A 17,967-nucleotide genomic window follows, 5' to 3' on the forward strand; every position below is an offset into this window, starting at 1 on the left:
ATTTGAACCCGGGATGTTGAAAACTGATATATTTCTGATTCAGTTCATCCGAGTGAGAGACTCAGGTCTAACTCTAGTAATATTGGAACCTGGGATATTGAAGACTGATATATTTCCGATCCAGTTCATCCAAACGAGAGACTCAGGTCTAACTCTAGTAATATTTGAACCCGGGATGTTGAAAACTGATATATTTCTAATCCAGTTCATCCTAATGAGAGACTCAGGTCTAACTCTAGTAATATTTGAACCTGGGATGTTGAAAACTAATATATTTCCGATCAAGTTCATTCGAACGAGAGACTCAGGTCTAACTCTACTGATATTTGAACCCGGGATTTTGGAAACTGATATATTTCTGATCCAGTTCATCCGAACGAGAGACTCAGGTCTAAATCTAGTAATCTTTGAACCCGGGATATTGAAATCTGATATATTTCCCGTCCAGTTCATCCGAACGAGAGTCTTAGGTCTAACTCTAGTAATATTTGAACCTGGGATGTTGAAAACTGATATATTTGTGATCCAGTTCATCCTAATGAGATACTCAGGTCTAACTCTAGTAATATTTGAACCGAGGATGTTGAAAACTGATATATTTCCGATCCAGTTCATCCATACGAGAGACTCAGGTATAACTCTAGTAATATTTGAACCTAGGATGTTGAAAACTGATATATTTCTGATCCAGTTCATCCTAATGAGAGACTCAGGTCGAACTCTAGTAATCTTTGAACCTGGGATGTTGAAAACTGGTATATTTTCGGTCCAGTTCATCCGAACGATAGACTCAGGTCCTACTCTAGTAAAATTTGAACCCGGGATGTTGAAAATTGATATATTTCTGATCCAGTTCATCCTAGTGAGAGACTCAGGTCTAACTCTAGTAATATTTGAACCCGGGATGTTGAAAACTGATATATTTCCGGTCAAGTTCATCCGAACGAGAGACTCAGGTCTAACTCTTGTAATATTTGAACCCGGGATGTTGAAAACTGATATATTTCTGATCCAGTTCATCCTAATGAGAGACTCAGGTCTAACTCTAGTAATATTTGAACCTGGGATGTTGAAAACTAATATATTTCCGATCAAGTTCATTCGAACGAGAGACTCAGGTCTAACTCTAGTGATATTTGAACCCGAGATGTTGAAAACTGATATTTTCTGATCCAGTTCATCCGAACGAGAGACTCGGGTCTAAATCTAGTAATCTTTGAACCCGGGATGTTGAACTCCGATATATTTCCGGTCCAGTTCATCTGAACGACAGTCTCAGGTCTAACTCTAGTAATATTTGAACCCGGGATGTTGAAAATTGATATATTTCTGATCCAGTTCATCCTAATGAGAGACTCAGGTCTAAATCTAGTAATCTTGAAACCCGGGATGTTGAAAACTGATATATTTCCGGTCCAGTTCATCCGAACGAGAGACTCAGGTCTAACTCTAGTAATATTTGAACCCGGGATGTTAAAAACTGATATATATCTGATCCAGTTCATCCGAACGAGAAACTCAGGTCTAAATCTAGTAATCTTTGAACCTGGGATGTTGAAAAGTGATATATTTCCGGTCCAGTTCATCCGAACGAAAGTCTCAGGTCTAACTCAAGTAATATTTGAACCTGCGATTTTGAAAACTGGTATATTTCCGATCCAGTTCATCTGAACGAGAGACTCAGGTCTAAATCTAGTAATATTTGAACCCGGGATGTTGAAAACTGATATATTTCTGATCCAGTTCATCCGAGTGACAGACTCGGGTCTAACTCTAGTAATATTTGAACCTGGGATGTTGAAAACTAATATATTTCCGATCAAGTTCATTCGAACGAGAGACTCAGGTCTAACTCTAGTGATATTTGAACCCGGGATGTTGAAAACTGATATATTTCTGATCCATTTCATCCGAACGAGAGACTCAGGTCTAAATCTAGTAATCTTTGAACCCGGGATGTTGAAATCTGATATATTTCCGGTCCAGTTCATCCGAACGAGAGTCTCAGGTCTAACTCTAGTAATATAATATTTGAACCTGAGATATTGAAAACTGATATATTTTCGATCCAGTTCATCCGAACGAGAGACTCAGGTCTAACTCTAGTAATATTTGAACCCGGGATGTTGAAAACTGATATATTTCTGATCCGGTTCATCCGAACGAGAAACTCAGGTCTAAATCTAGTAATCTTTGAACTTGGGATGTTGAAAACTGATATATTTCCAGTCCAGTTCATCCGAACGAGAGACTCAGGTCTAACTCTAGTAATATTTGAACCCGGGATGTTGAAAACTGATGTATTTCTGATCCAGTTAATCCTAATGAGAGACTCAGGTCTAACTGTAGTAATATTTGAACCTGAGATATTGAAAACTGATATATTTCCGATCCAGTTCATCCGAACGAGAGACTCAGGTCTAACTCTAGTAATATTTGAACCCGGGATGCTGAAAAATGATATATTTCTGATCCAGTTTATCCGAACGAGAAACTCAGGTCTAAATCTAGTAATCTTTGAACCTGGGATGTTGAAAACTGATATATTTCCGGTCCAGTTTATCCGAACGAGTGACTCAAGTCTAACTCTAGTGATATTTGAACCCGGGATGTTGAAAACTGATATATTTCTGATCCAGTTTATCCGAACGAGAAACTCAGGTCTAAATCTAGTAATCTTTGAACCTGGGATGTTGAAAACTGATATATTTCCGGTCCAGTTTATCCGAACGAGTGACTCAAGTCTAACTCTAGTAATATTTGAACCCGGGATGTTGAAAACTGATATATTTCTGATCCAGTTCATCCTAATGAGAGACTCAGGTCTAACTCTAGTAATATTTGAACCTCATATATTGAAAACTGATATATTTCCGATCCAGTTCATCCGAACGAGAGACTCAGGTCTAACTCTAGTAATATTTGAACCCGGGATGTTGAAAACTGATATATTTCTGATCTAGTTCATCCGAACGAGAAACTCAGGTCTAAATCTAGTAATATTTGAACCTGGGATGTTGAAAACTGATATATTTCCGGTCCAGTTCATCCGAACGAGAGACTCAGGTCTATCTCTAGTAATATTTGAACCCGGGATGTTGAAAACTGATATATTTCTGATCCAGTTAATCCTAATGAGAGACTCAGGTCTAACTCTAGTAATATTTGAACCTGAGATATTGAAAACTGATATATTTGCGATCCAGTTCATCCGAAAGAGAGACTCAGGTCTAACTCTAGTAATATTTGAACCCGAGATGCTGAAAACTGATATATTTCTGATCCAGTTCATCCGATCGAGAAACTCAGGTCTAAATCTAGTAATCTTTGAACCTGGGATGTTGAAAACTGATATATTTCCGGTCCAGTTCATCCGAACGAGAGACTCAGGTCTAACTTTATTAATATTTGAACCTGGGATGTTGAAAATTGATATATTTTTGTTCCAGTTCATCGGAACGAGAGACTCATGTCTAAATCTAGTCATATTTGAACCCGGGATGTTGAAAACTGATATATTTCTGATCCAGTTTATCCGAACGAGAAACTCAGGTCTAAATCTAGTAATCTTTGAACCTGGGATGTTGAAAACTGATATATTTTCGGTTCAGTTCATCCGTACGAGAGACTCAAGCTTAACTCTAGTATTATTTGAACTCGGGATGTTGAAAACTGATATATTTATGATCCAGTTCATCCTAATGAGAGACTCAGGTCTAACTCTAGTAATATTTGAACCTGAGATATTGAAAACTGATATATTTTCGATCCAGTTCATCCGAACGAGAGACTCAGGTCTAACTCTAGTAATATTTGAACCCGGGATGTTGAAAACTGATATATTTCTGATCCGGTTCATCCGAACGAGAAACTCAGGTCTAAATCTAGTAATCTTTGAACTTGGGATGTTGAAAACTGATATATTTCCAGTCCAGTTCATCCGAACGAGAGACTCAGGTCTAACTCTAGTAATATTTGAACCCGGGATGTTGAAAACTGATATATTTCTGATCCAGTTCATCCTAATGAGACGCTCAGGTCTAACTCTAGTAATATTTGAACCTGGGATGTTGAAAACTGATATATTTCCGATCAAGTTCATCCGAACGAGAGACTTAGGTCTAACTCTAGTAATATTTGATCCCGGGATAACTGATATATATCTGATCCAGTTCATCCTATTAAGAGAATCAGGTCTAACTCTAGTAATATTTGAACCTGGGATGTTGAAAACTGATAGATTTCCGATCTAGTTCATTCGAACAAGAGACTCAGGTCTAATTCTAGTGATATTTGAACCCGGGATGTTGAAAACTGATATATTTCTGATCCAGTTCATCCGAACGAGAGACTCAGGTCTAAATCTAGCAATCTTTGAACCCGGGATGTCGAAAAATGATATATTTCCGGTCCAGTTCATCCGAATGAGAGACTCAGGTCTAACTCTAGTAATATTTGAACCCGGGATGTTGAAAACTGATATATTTCTGATCCAGTTCATCCGAATGAGAGACTCAGGTCTAAATCTAGTAATCTCTGAACCTGGGATGTTGGAAACTGATATATTTCGGTCCAGTTCATCCGACCGAGAGACTCAGGTCTAACTCTAGTAATATTTGAACCCGGGATGTTGAAAACTGATATATTTCTGATCCAGTTCATCCGAACGAGAGACTCAGGTTTAACTCTAGTAATATTTGAACTCGGGATGTTGAAAACTGATATATTTTTGATCCAGTTCATCCTAATGAGAGACTCAGATCTAACTCTAATAATATTTGAACCCAGGATGTTGAAAACTTATATATTTCTGATCCAGTTTATCAGAACGAGAGACTCGGGTCTAACTCTAGTAATATTTTAACCGGTGATGTTGAAAACTGATATATTTATGATCTAATTTATCCGAACGAGAGAATCAGGTCTAAATCTAGTAAAGATGGAACCCGGGATGTGGAAAACTGAAATATTTCTGATCCAGTTCATCCTAACGAGAGACTTAGGTCTAACTCTAGTAATATTTGAACCCGGGATGTTGAAAACTGATATATTTCTGATCCAGTGCATCCTAATGAGATACCCAGGTCTAACTATAGTAATATTTGAATATGGGATGTTGAAAACTGATATATTTCCGATCAAGTTCATCCGAATGAGAGACTCAGGTTTAACTATAGTAATTTTTGAACCTGGGATGTTGAAAACTGATATATTTCTGATCCAGTTGATCCTAACGAGAGACTCAGGTCTAGTTCTAGTAATATTTGAACCCGGGTGTTGAAAACTGATATATTTCTGATCCAGTTCACTATTTGTGATTCCTCGACGTCCTCTTGTTTATACAAGTAAGACTGTTGTGAGGTGATTGATTAATTTATGCTTTTCTTCGGTAATATAAGACCGGATTATTATCAATTGGTTCATGTTCACCTTGATTTCATATCATAAGACGGAACGAAAACCTAGGGTTCTTCTGTGGGAGAAAGATTTATCCTTTGATAGACTTTTATGTGTGAGACAGATTTGTTTATTATCAAGTATGCAATTTTGGGTTGCAACAACTCTTGGTTGTGGGTGAGATTAGCTAAGGGAATCAAGTGCGCAGTGTCCTGCTGGGATCAGAGGTGTAGGGAGTACAATTGTACCTTGGATCAGTGAGAGAATGATTGGGGTTTAACTATAGTCCAGTCCGAAGTTAGCTTGGAGTAGGTTAGTGTCTGTAACGGCTTAATACAATGTGTATTCAATCTGGACTAGGTCAAGGAGTTTTTCTGCATTTGCGGTTTCCTCGTTAACAAAACTTCTGGTGTCTGTGTTATTTCTTTTCCGCATTATATTTTTTATATAATTGAAACAATACAGGTTGTGCGTTAAAGATCATCAATTGGAAATCCAATCTTTGGTTGCTGATTGATTTTGATTGATCCTTGGACATTGGTCTTTGGTACCGTCCAAGTATTCCTTATGTTTGATTAGGACTCGCTGATTTCTATTATCTTGAGTAATATCAAAAACAAGAGAGAGATATTAACTGCTTGAGATACTTTTATCTAGATTGAGTCTGACTGTCTAGTTGATTCTCTAGCAAAGTATTTCGGAGTTACTCCATACAGATTGCTAAGCGAAATATTGGGTGGTGTTGTTAGACCCCCGCTTTTTCATCTCGGTTATGTCTGTGTTTTGGTATTTGATTCTTGGTTTGTGTTAGTTTTTTGATATTTTTGTTTAATCACTTGATCTGATTATGAAGATTTCCGAGAAAGAGATGAGACAATGGAGAAACTGAAGTTCTATGGCTCTTAATCAAAGAACTAGGAGAATTGAGATGTTAGGGTTTGATAATTTTTGTCTTCATCTGATGAAGATGATGACTGGCTATTGACCTCAAGATCACAAATTAACTTAATTAAATTTAAATTTTATTTTTAATTAATCAAGTCGGGCTAACCCGTAAACCCGCAAGCTTTACTCGCTACGGGCGCGGGTTAAAGAAATGATCTACCCGTGAAGAATAACAACCCACAAACTTTGACCCGTGTTAATCCGTACCCGTTTAACCCGTAACAAGCTATCCCGGCCCGCCCGTTTGCTAGCTACTTTGTACTTAGAGATAAGATTTAGTCTTTTATATGGACGGATAGAGATCAGATTTTGTCTTCTATATAGACGTCCGGAGATGAACATCCCACCTCGTTCTTATCAGCTATATCCTCATCGTTTTTCATTATTCATTCATTTTTCAGAGAACATACCAAAACCTACCGTTTTCTCTCACAAGTCATTTTTTCCCACCATGATTCGATCCCAATCTTTGCATCATTTACTTCAATCTATAACTAATTTCTTCGATCTATAAGTATTTTCTTTCTTTAATCTCAATTGAGAGCCATCTTTTTCTTGAATCTTAAACTGTACCTTTTTGTATTCGTCTTGTAATAGTAGAAAAAAGATGGAAACCCATTTTGTTTCCTCATAAGTAAAGAAGAGTAACACAGATATCAACAGTGAAGACGTTTTGAATTCTCTTTTATTTCATCATCAGTAGTATTATCGGTGGATTTCTCTATGGTGAAGTGAAATCCCTAATTTTATTAGTTTCAGTTTCTTTTTGTAAATTTGATTTATACTTCATTTATTCATTTCATTTAGTAATTTATTTTTTCCAGCCAAGCATATGGGTAATGATATGTGGGATGTGGCTATTGATAGAAGGTACACGAAGCTGGTTGAGAAATTGCTAATGTTGAGCAGTATTAGGTGAGATTTGATTGTAGGTGTAGATTTTGATTTTGTATTGACGGACTTACTATTTCATTTTCTTGAACATCAGCAGGTAAAGTTTGGGTTTTTATTTTTGTCTTTTTTTATTTGGTTGAAATTAAAATCTCTTTTGATTTTTCTTGTAGTGGAATTGATGATCTAAATGTAAGATTGTTAGGGTTTCAATTAACTTGATCTAAAATGTCTGGTGGTGGTATTAGATCCAAGTAACCATGGAGTGATGCATTTTTGCAAGGTATGGTTATCCGATAAGTTTTTTTTTCTTCTAGGTTGAACATGTTAGTGCTCGAAGGAACCTGCTTGCAGAAGTTACTAGCCCCTGCATTGTCAAGCTCTACTTTTCATTTCAAGATTCTGAATACTTGTATCTGATCATGAAATATTTTCCTTGTGGTGACGTGATGAACCTTCTCATAAGAGCAGACACCTTATCTTCAACATTCGTAGGTTGTATTAGTATTTTTTTCGGCAAATTTTCTTTTTGGTTTTTTCTTCCTGTGCTTAATTGATATGAGCAAATACGAAATTTTTTCTAAGTGGTAATTATTTTATAAAGCAAAGCTTCATGGAACCAAAGGTATATAATAAATTATCTTGGGGATTGTCTTTGAATTCGCTTCAGTCGAGCTTCTAATGTAGGTTTGTTGTAGGGTTGTTGGTGTTGTTTTCCTCTTGTTTGTTGGTGTTGATGGTGTGTTAATTTGATGGAAAAATAGTCGGACTCATTGTCATTATTGTTTCTTTTTCAGGTAGTTTATATTTGAAACAAGTAGAGAGACAAACACGTCGACCTGTGTTTGTGTGGCAGCTTCAACGAAAAAGCAACAAAGCAACGAAAAAGCATGATTCAGGTGTTATTTCTTCTTTTGAAAAAAAAACTGAAAGTCATTATTTTTTAATGGTTCGCAGTGATGAAAGTCATTATTTTTGATTGGTTCGCATGGATGCATCACTATTGGTTTTTGACTAAGCATGGTATTGAGTTCTTGAGGACTTATTTGTATCTACAATCTGGGACTGTGCCTAATATTTTGAAAGTTTGAAGAAAACGGATCAAACTGGTAAAGCACCACATGGTGCTTTTATTTACTGCTTACTTGGTCAAAGCATTTGGTCAATTGGTAGTGTTCTTGAGTTAAAGTGTTGGTTTCAAATCTTAATTTTTGATGTTTTTGTAATAAGTTAACTATTTACTGTCCCCAATCATGTTTTTGTTGTTCAAATGCACATGTTAGATTATTTTTTGTGATGTGAGCTGTTGTATCTTATAATACCTTGTTTATGGAAGTTCATATTTGTTGCAGATGACATAAGTAATATCCCTGACCAAATGTCAATCCGCAACCTGATCCCGCAGCAGTTTAGAATTATCAATTTGTTCTGTATTTTCGATGGCGTAGGCATCGAGCTGCTGCTAAGTGCAGGTATGTCTGATGTGTTCTTGTCATTCTTTTTTTTTGTGTTTTTTTTTTTCCCTGTAATCTGTACTACACTTTATTTTATTGTTCTAAGTTTATTGTCTTATTTTTCAGGTGGAAGTGGAGTCTTGGTTCAACCGATGTAGAGGTACCATAATCTTTACTCACACATGGTTGAATTGCTTAAGTTTAAGTGTTGTGTTGTTATTTTTTTAAACTCACTTTTTGTTTATTTTTGCAGGTGGATTCAAGGTTTGAGCATAGAACTGGCAAGGGACGCAGCTATGGACCTCCATACGAATGACAACCAACGAGTTTGATCGGTAAGGATTGTAATTGATGAAGTTTGTGGATTATCTGCTAAGACTTCTATAGATTCACTGTGATAAGTTTTGAGTCAGGATCTTAATTTCTCCATGAGTTAGGGTTGTTAGGATTTTTTACATATGATGAGTTCTTGACTTGAAAATTTTAATTCAAGTGATCGCCTTGTCCTTCGGTAGGTATATAAGTAATGATGTGCAAAATTTGGAGAATGAGAAGATAACGGTCCAATATTGTTCAAATCTGATAGGTATATAAGTAATGATGTGCAATATCTTTATTCCAAGGAGCGAAATCATTTTTACATTGGTTAATGTTTGTTTATGTTTGTCAGGTATTGTATTTCTTCTTTTTCTTTTACCATTTTTTGTTCCATCTCCTGTGTTTAACTACTGAGTTTCAAGTAAATGGCTTGAATGATAGGGGTTGTCTTACTTTCTTGTTCATCTCTAGTAAAATTTATGTCAGATTTGGACATTTGACCTGATTGTCATTTTTGCTATTTCTAACAGCTTCCCAGGGAAGCTGCTGGTGTTAAAATTGCTAGTGGAGCAGCGGAAGCTCCAGCACTAGAATCTGCAAAGGTGAAATTTTTCTTTTCCTTTACTGACACATACATAGCTCACAATTTCATATGTTAGGGGATTAGTAGTTGTTTCACAGAAGCAATCACTTCGGAAGTATATATCTGTAAAAAGGTTGGTAAATTTATAGTTTGATGGAAGCAATCAATTGGAAAATGTAGTCATAAAAAGATTTATGGATACTCTGTGGGATCACATCCTTATGTTAGAAAACCATATGATTGTTGTACTTGTGAAATATACATGTGCAAATGTATAGCTTGGCACGTGCTTTCAGCTAATATTTGACGACTTAAACCATCACATGTATGAAGACTTACTTATTGACTCTTTTAATTATGTGAGTCTGATTGGGACTAAGAAATATTAGATAAAGTGATCCCATTCAATACTCATCTACAAAATTTATATCGGTTGTGAGAATAATTTGATTTTGCTATGCTTTTTTAATTTTGGTGTTACAGATTTCTTACGTATTGCTTTCTTGTGATTTTTCCCCAGTGAATGGGACCAACCTGCTGTGTCTGTTCATGTCAAGGTAATAATTGCAGATTACTTGGTTATGGATTACCCACTCTATTAGAAACATTTATCTTTTGTTCATAGAAAATAGATTGATATAGCCAATATGATATGTATGTATAATATATCATTGCTTTCAAATGTTATTATTGTGTGCAACTGCAAGATTATGAGAAGTATGCATTCTGTCTATTGCATGTATCTTGTTCATCGGGGTTCCTTGACATGTTCAAGTATGCCATTTCAACCAAGATGGAAGTGCTGAATTTGAGTCTAAGAGGCCCTAATTACTCAGCTCTTCCTTTTGCTAAGGTAAACATTTTATGGATGCTTAAAATTGTAGAATTATCATTTCAGAAAGATATTTATTTTGTTTTCTTTTTATTCTTGTGGGTGTTGTTAAATTGTTATGTGAACTAAGCTCTCAAACTGTTTTGTGTAGGATTAATTCTCAAGAATATGGAGCGCATAATCTTGTTGAGCTTATTCACTTCAAACTGTTTTGTAAAGGTACATTCACTTCAGACTAGTTTCCTGTGTTAGTGGTTTGTGTTTGTAGGAGGCTTTAATATTAGGAGTGAAGCATCACTATGACTTAGTTTAGCGTTTATTCTTGCTTCTGATTTATAGTTCTTTTTTGCTGCTTCAGATGGACATAGGAGAATGACCTGGGTTGCTTATGATTTATGTTTTCCCTGAATTGTAAATGATGTATCGAAAAGATCAGATTGCAATTATGTTTCAGGTTTAAATTTAATTGTGTCACAAGCCTGTAAACTGAGATCCATGATGACCTGTATCGCAGGCCTGTAAACTAAGATCTCAGGTCCATGAGAATGACCTGGGCTGCCTATTTTTTTAGTTGTAATTAAAGTTTTGTCACGGTTATAACTGTAACAACAATAGTGAGTAAAAGCAACACGTGTCGTCATCTCAGAGTTGTTGCAAATAAGAGTAACAATTTAACTGTTACAATAGTCGTAATTAAAGGACTGCACGTGTCCCCCGCTTGTTTGTTGCAAATATCGAGTAACACTTATAATTGTTAGAACAACCGTGGAAAGACTAACACGTGTCACAATCATAAAATTAGTTCAATTGTGACGATTAATTATGTAACGGTAAGTGTGACTGTATCTGGCTATTGTCACAGATAAAACCGTTACAAAACACCATCACAATTATTAATAACGGCCTATTTAGTACAATTATAACCGTTACAAATTCAATCAGTAACAGGTATAGCCCGTGACAAAATCCTGGAAATGGTGTAGTGATTATATGATTAACTCAAATGTTGGTTGCTGAATCAACATAAATTCATTAGTGTTTGAATCTTGCTCAGAATGATGATTCGTGGAACATTTATTCGAAACCCTAATTTCAGATCAATTATTTGTTAATTGATGAATCGCTGAAAATAGGTCGTGAATGATAGAGGGACCGACCACATGGGATGATGGGCGTTCATGCGGTGCCCAGTGCTCGAGTAAGCATGCACCAGGGTCCTCAGTTGGAGGGTTGGTGAAAGAATGGTGAAATATTGCTGGATTCAGCACTAGGTGATAAAACCTAAGTATGAGAAATGGGGGACCGACCAAGAAAGCATGAGACCGTCTCTTGGTGGTCACGGGACCAGTTGTTGGTCGTTTGAGAAATTCCCAGGTTAGTTATAGAGAATTTGGTCCAAATATAAGCAATTGAGCAAATTAGGTCAGAATTATGAAAATGTGTGGGACCGGCTTTGTGCAAGCCCTAGGGATGACCCTGGTTGGTCAAGAAGGCATGCACGTGTTACCATGGTTTCTGTGTTTCCGTACTGAGAGTTTCAGTATTTTCTGATGTGCGTTCGAGCAACATTGTGAATTTTCAGAAGAGTTTCATCTTTACTGAAATTCTTGATTTTTGTTGGAATGAGCATGTATGCTCAATTGATCAATATTTTGTAAATATTAAATAAGAGTATTTTAACATTTAAAATTGCCGTGAGAGGCTAGTCGGTCGTGTGACCATGTTGGCTTTTGGTTTTTCATGATTCGAGAAAACTTTGAGAAATTATGACGAAATCAGATTTTTGCTCAAACCAAGGAGTTTCATGAATTGAGGAAAATAATAATTATAAAATAATAGGGATTGCAAGGTGTGGGACCGGCCATGGATGGGGCATGGACGGCCGGCTATGTTTTCCGGTCCCACAACATTTTCCCTAATTATATATATTATTTTTCATGAAACCGTGATATTATGCAGAATCCATGAGTTTTGTTGAAACAGAGGTGTTTCATGAAATTGAGAAATAATAATTATAAAAAGCTAGGGATTGTAAGGTGTGGGACCGTCCACGGCTTGGGCATGGCCGACCGGCTAGGTTGCCCGGTCCCGTACACCTTTCCCTATTTTATAATATTATTTTCATGAATCTGTGAAGTTACCGGAGAATTCATGAGTTTTGCTCAAACAAGGAAAGTTGCTAAAATCAAGGAGTTTTCATGAGTTCATGAAAATAACAAAAATAGGGAAAAATAATGGAAGAGGCATGGGACCGGCCACGGCCGACCAGCTGGTAGGCCCGGCCCATGGCGCATATTATTACTTTATTATAATTTATTGTTTTCTCCTGTTTTGCGTAGGATTCCTCATCTGTCCATGTTTTTGAATGCTCGTTTGTGCATCGGGTGCTCAGTCGTGCATCACTGTCGAGTACACTTGCACCATTTTTGTGGGGCTTACTCAGTGATGGTCCAGATGCCCGGTTGTTGAGTATTTATCATTAGTTTATGAAATTCACTGGAGAATAATTCATGAAACTGAACAATAAAAATGAGTAGTTGTTTTATTATCAATTCATAGGATCAGTCGTGGATTCGACCATGAATTCGGAATAATAAAATTACATATTACCATTCCATGAGATCAGTCATGGATTCGATCATGAAATCCGAGTAACGAGATAATATAGTTGTTTATTGTCATTCCATGAGATCAAGTTGTGGATTCGATCATGAAATCGGAGCAAAAGATAATTGTTTATTGCCATTCCATTGGATCAGTCCGTGGATTCGACCATGGAATAGGAGCAAAAATAAATCATTCTGGGAATTCAGTGGTGAACGTCACGGCAGAATTAATCTATTGCAGAAGGATATTAGCCAGTTAAAGCGTCATATCCGTTCTGAAGGTGCATAGTCAGGAGACAACGAGTCGCCGAAGTCCTGAAGACGTTATTGCTCTCAATCTACGGAGAACCGTCTGGATCTATACACGATCTCTCTACATAGTCAGGGAACAGTGAGTGTCACCGACGTCCTGAAGGCGTTGTTGCTCTCAATCTACGGAGAACCACCCAATCGTTCTTCTATGTAGAGGCGGGTCTCTCTCATGTAGTCAGGGAACAGTGAGTATCACCGACGTCCTGAAGGCGTTGTTTCTCTCAATCTTACGGAGAACCGCCGAATTACATTATTCTACATAGAGGACATGATGAAATGCGTGGCACCGAACGCTCAGCTAGTTGAGGCCTTTCAAGAAACATATTCATCATGGCTTCGTAAAATATGAATCGTCACATGCCTGAATCCAACTCAGAAACATGCAATATCATGATTTTACGGTTTTGTCCTTTGTTGAAAATCCACCATCAACAGAAGGAATCCTTAATCATCCCTTTTCTTTATTATTGTCTTTATATTATTCTTAAAACCAAAACCCCTTTTGTCTTTCACTTTATTTTGCTGATTCAAATAACTTATTAATTACACAGCTCTTTGTGGGAACGATCTCTTACTACCGCTATATTACCAGTTAATTAGTGGAAAATATATTGATTAATTTGATTGCACCTGCGACACACATTAGTAATAGAGATTGGATTGATCTAACCAGGTAAAGGAGTTTATTAGTTTAACGGAAAAGCCTTTGCATATGACTTGAGATATCTTTATCTAAAAGAATCAATAGAGTTGTTACCAAACAGATTTTTTGTTCCTTTACTGTTTGGAATACGATCCAAATGAATTATTCCAGTGCGTGCGTGTAAGGACCCTCAAGCACGTCAACACTATTAGACTGGTCAAGTGACGAATTAACTGCTAATAACTCGACTAATTAAATACGAAACATTAATTAATAGAAATTAATAGAATAATAATTTGACCAAACCAATAGTTCCACTTGATAGATCTCGAAAAGTTATGCGAAATGGACTACAAGAACACGCAAATCGGATACCGAAATCGCACTCGGAATTTTAGTGTCGAAGTTTGACCAAAATAAACCGGAGTTGACTCGGCAGTGGACCGTCTCACCGGGACTATTGACCGGAACCTTTGATTTCTGTTGACCGAACCTCTGTTTTGAGTGGACCTGTCATTAGTAAAAGTTACCCCTTAGTAATTTTAATTGTTTAGTAATAGTAAAAACTTATTAATCAAGTTAGGTTAATTAATTAACAGATAGTTACGTTTAGGTTAGATTAATCACCTTATTACGTTAATTAATCAAGTAGATATTTTTGTTTAAAGCTTATCTTTTGAAACTTGGGAAGTTGTTGTTGTTATTAGTTAGAAGGTGGTGTCGATTTTTGGAAGTAAGTTGGAGGTAAGCCTTGGGAATATATATAGTTGGTATAACAGAGATTAGGAAGAGAGGAATTGTTTTGATGAAAGGGGATTAAAAGAGAGAGTTATAGGACTGTAGTAAAGAGTGATGAGTATAGTTGATAATCATGATGGGAAGTTGAAGAAGATGATGATGGAAACACCTTTAAATGATTAAGGTAACCATGCTAAATGATTCTATGGGAAGTTGAAGAAGATGATGATGGAAACACCTTTCAATGATTAAGGTAACCTTGCTAAATGATTCTAGTATGTCTTTGATGATTTGGGTATGTGTTGTATATGGGTAATAATATTAAACCAATCCATGTTGGATTAATTGAAGCTATGATTTTATGTCTTGTATTTTGTTTACTGGCCATAATCTAGAGAGTTTTCTAGGTACGTTAAAGACATTTCTAGACTTAGCTCTATAGTATGAAATTTTAGTGCGTCGGATGGTATTTATGCACATATAAGTTTTTCCAATTCCGATAAGTATTGAGAGATTTATCGATGTCGTAAAAGTAGTCGATGAAGCTGAAATCATGTGTGATTAGTTACAAGTGACCATAAGTAGGAGCCTTTCTGGGTAGCATCGAGTTAGAATTAGAAAATATTCACTAAGTAAAGTTTGTAGATAGTGATCTCGTGTTTCTACAAAACCTTTATTTGATCCATTTGGAGTTATATTAAGTAAACTAGAGACAATCAAAGTTGACCACTTGAACTGAATTTAGTGTTCATCACTTGGAATATTTTCAGAGTTCTGGTGAATAAGAAGCCAAGTCAGATTAGCTGACTCAGTTTTTTCGTCTGACTCGTTCCGAGTCAGAACAGTCGGTGGGTTAGGATTGGCGAGTTGGTTAGCGGTCCAGCTAGGGTGAGTTCACGGGTTACCAGGGTCGGGTTGGCGGTCGGGGTTGGGCCAAACCGCGGGCTAGGGTTAGAGCCAGATTATGTATTTTGGACTTTTGGACCCCTTATGGTATGAATTTTCTCTCGGTTCCTTCTGCGGAGTTGTAGGTTTTTTCGAGGGATTTCTGATGATACCCAATTCGACCCTTTTTGAATACGTAGATATTGTTTTATCCCAAATTACTTAATACCAGGTTTTGGAACCATTATTAAAATTAGAACTGTTAGTTATTTGACTGAGCTTATAACTAGAGACTTGTATGATATTATGTAATGAACCTTGTGTGAGCCTATTGACTAAATTCTTAGAGTTCTTTTGTGATTAACAGTTAGTATTTATTATCAACGATCGATTCAAAGGATGAACCAGTGGATCGTGGATCTCGAGGTAGGCTTGGATTGTCATCAAATCAGGTGGGAACTCTGTAACCTTCTTGTAATCATTAAGTTTACTTTATCTACGAGCATGATGAGTCTTTAATTTCTGTAAGCATATTGTTTGTAATTCAATGGGTATGTTGTGTAATATAAGTTGGGTGGTTTCCCGGCGAAGAGTGTTTGTGTTTCCCCATAGCTCTTGGCTAAGTTTTAGTAGGGTAATGCTACGTTGTTCGAATATTACCTAGTAGTACGGCTTTACGCCGGTTGATTATTATTACATTTTATTGTATTAAGATAGTAGTCCGGCTTTACCCCGGTTGATTATTACCTAGTAGTCCGGCTTTACCCCAGTTGATTATTATATATATTGTTATTATTATTATTCGGGGAAGCCACTCATGTGCATATTATACTTGATTGTGCAGTCTTAGTAGTATGACTGGGTTACTATGATCTTGACTTAGGAATAAATTCTAGGTTCATGACTGGATATGGTTATTATTCTGTGACTTCGGTATACAAATAATGATTGGGCCTTTTGTGAACCTGTTGTGCGGGGTCAGATCATAGTAATCAAAATCTTATTATATTCTAGACTTAGATGGTGGAATTTGGATTTATGAAGTGTACGCATTCCACAATAATATCTTACAGTACCTGGATTCATGCTATCATTTGAGACTGGAGTTATTCTTAGCATCTTCTTCTCCATTGAGTGAGACGAGGTTAGAATAACATACGTTTAGGTTGTTTAACTCTATTCTCGTAGATCCATCCGGTGGTGGATCGTTCATGGATATTGCCACGATGGACGCAATATCTGGGGAAAAGAGTTGAAGCAATCTTCTGCTTCGTGTTGTGTGTTCTAATATTCTGTTTTAACTTCATTATCTTTTAGAATTGTGATGCATGTTACTGATTACTCCTAGGTTATATGTTTCCATTGGGCACCCCTTTGGGATGATGTGCTCACTCGTTCCCACTTCAGTTTCAGTAATCAGAAGAAATGGTGCGCGAGAAGATATCCGTTATCGTAGCTTAAAGCTTTTTGCGATGTAGAGATGTTACGAATCTTTTATATATCTTTATTCTATATTTGTTCTGTAAAACCACACATTAAAATGTTCATATCACAAGAGAGCTCTTCATTTATACAATATCAGAGTGTATGGTTTGAAATTTGGTATTAGCTTATGTAACTGAGTTTCTTAAGATCGGTAATATAGGTTTGAAGCTTCAATTATGTTGTAATCCTATCAGATAAGCAGGTGATTAGGTTGGGGCGTAACAGTGCGCTCATCGAAGTCGAAAGCGCAGGGATACTGAAGAAACAAAGTGAACTAGGGTTAGTTGCTTGGTATCAACTACATGAAGTTGGTTTAGATTTTGTATAGAGGCTTAATTCTGAGAGTATTCAATTCTGGACTAGGTCCCAGGGTTTTTCTACATTTGCGGTTTCCTCGTTAACAAAATCTTGTCTTGTCATTTACTTTTCTTTTCCGCAATTATAATTATTGTTAATTATTATAATTTAAAGTAAATCACACAAACATTAACTCCGCTTTAATTGATAGTGATCCTATAGAGTTTGGTTAAGTCCGAACCTATTATCAAGTAATCACAGTTTGATTGTCGTATTGTCTCTATCTCGTATCCATAGAAAACCACAAAAAGTGTGAATACCGATTTTTAGTATTGTCTCGACTTTGTCCATAGACAATCACTTTCGGTAAGAGGACTTATTTGTGGATAAATTAAAGATTGTGGTGTATTTGGGTACCCACGTCTTTTCATGTTGTTCTCTTGGGAATGACATCAAATGGGGGAGAGTTCTTAAATGAGCTTGTGCTTAATTGTTATATCTTTGTGGGGAGAGCGGTTGTGGAATTTGTAGGGATTAACTTGTATCTTAATAAACACCTTGATCAATACACTAAGTTTCGG

The 17,967-nt window shown here is 36.5% G+C and overlaps 1 long non-coding RNA gene across 3 annotated transcripts; it reads left to right on the forward strand.

The window, feature by feature from the left end:
* The first annotated feature begins 6,715 nt into the window (after positions 1–6,715).
* LOC113309387 lies at positions 6,716–10,990 on the forward strand. Of its 3 annotated transcripts, XR_003340558.1 has the most exons (13): positions 6,716–7,068; positions 7,167–7,257; positions 7,407–7,516; positions 8,031–8,132; positions 8,586–8,705; positions 8,814–8,847; positions 8,941–9,022; positions 9,203–9,357; positions 9,536–9,607; positions 10,109–10,145; positions 10,296–10,441; positions 10,572–10,639; positions 10,779–10,990. It is a non-coding gene; the product is annotated as an uncharacterized LOC113309387 (long non-coding RNA). The 3 variants fall into 3 exon arrangements; XR_003340557.1 differs by lacking the exon at positions 9,203–9,357; XR_003340559.1 differs by lacking the exon at positions 9,203–9,357 and having other exon boundaries at positions 10,364–10,441.
* Positions 10,991–17,967: the final 6,977 nt, after the last annotated feature.

Source organism: Papaver somniferum, chromosome 9, assembly GCF_003573695.1.
Source record: "Papaver somniferum cultivar HN1 chromosome 9, ASM357369v1, whole genome shotgun sequence".
In the NCBI taxonomy this organism is placed as follows: Eukaryota; Viridiplantae; Streptophyta; class Magnoliopsida; order Ranunculales; family Papaveraceae; genus Papaver; species Papaver somniferum.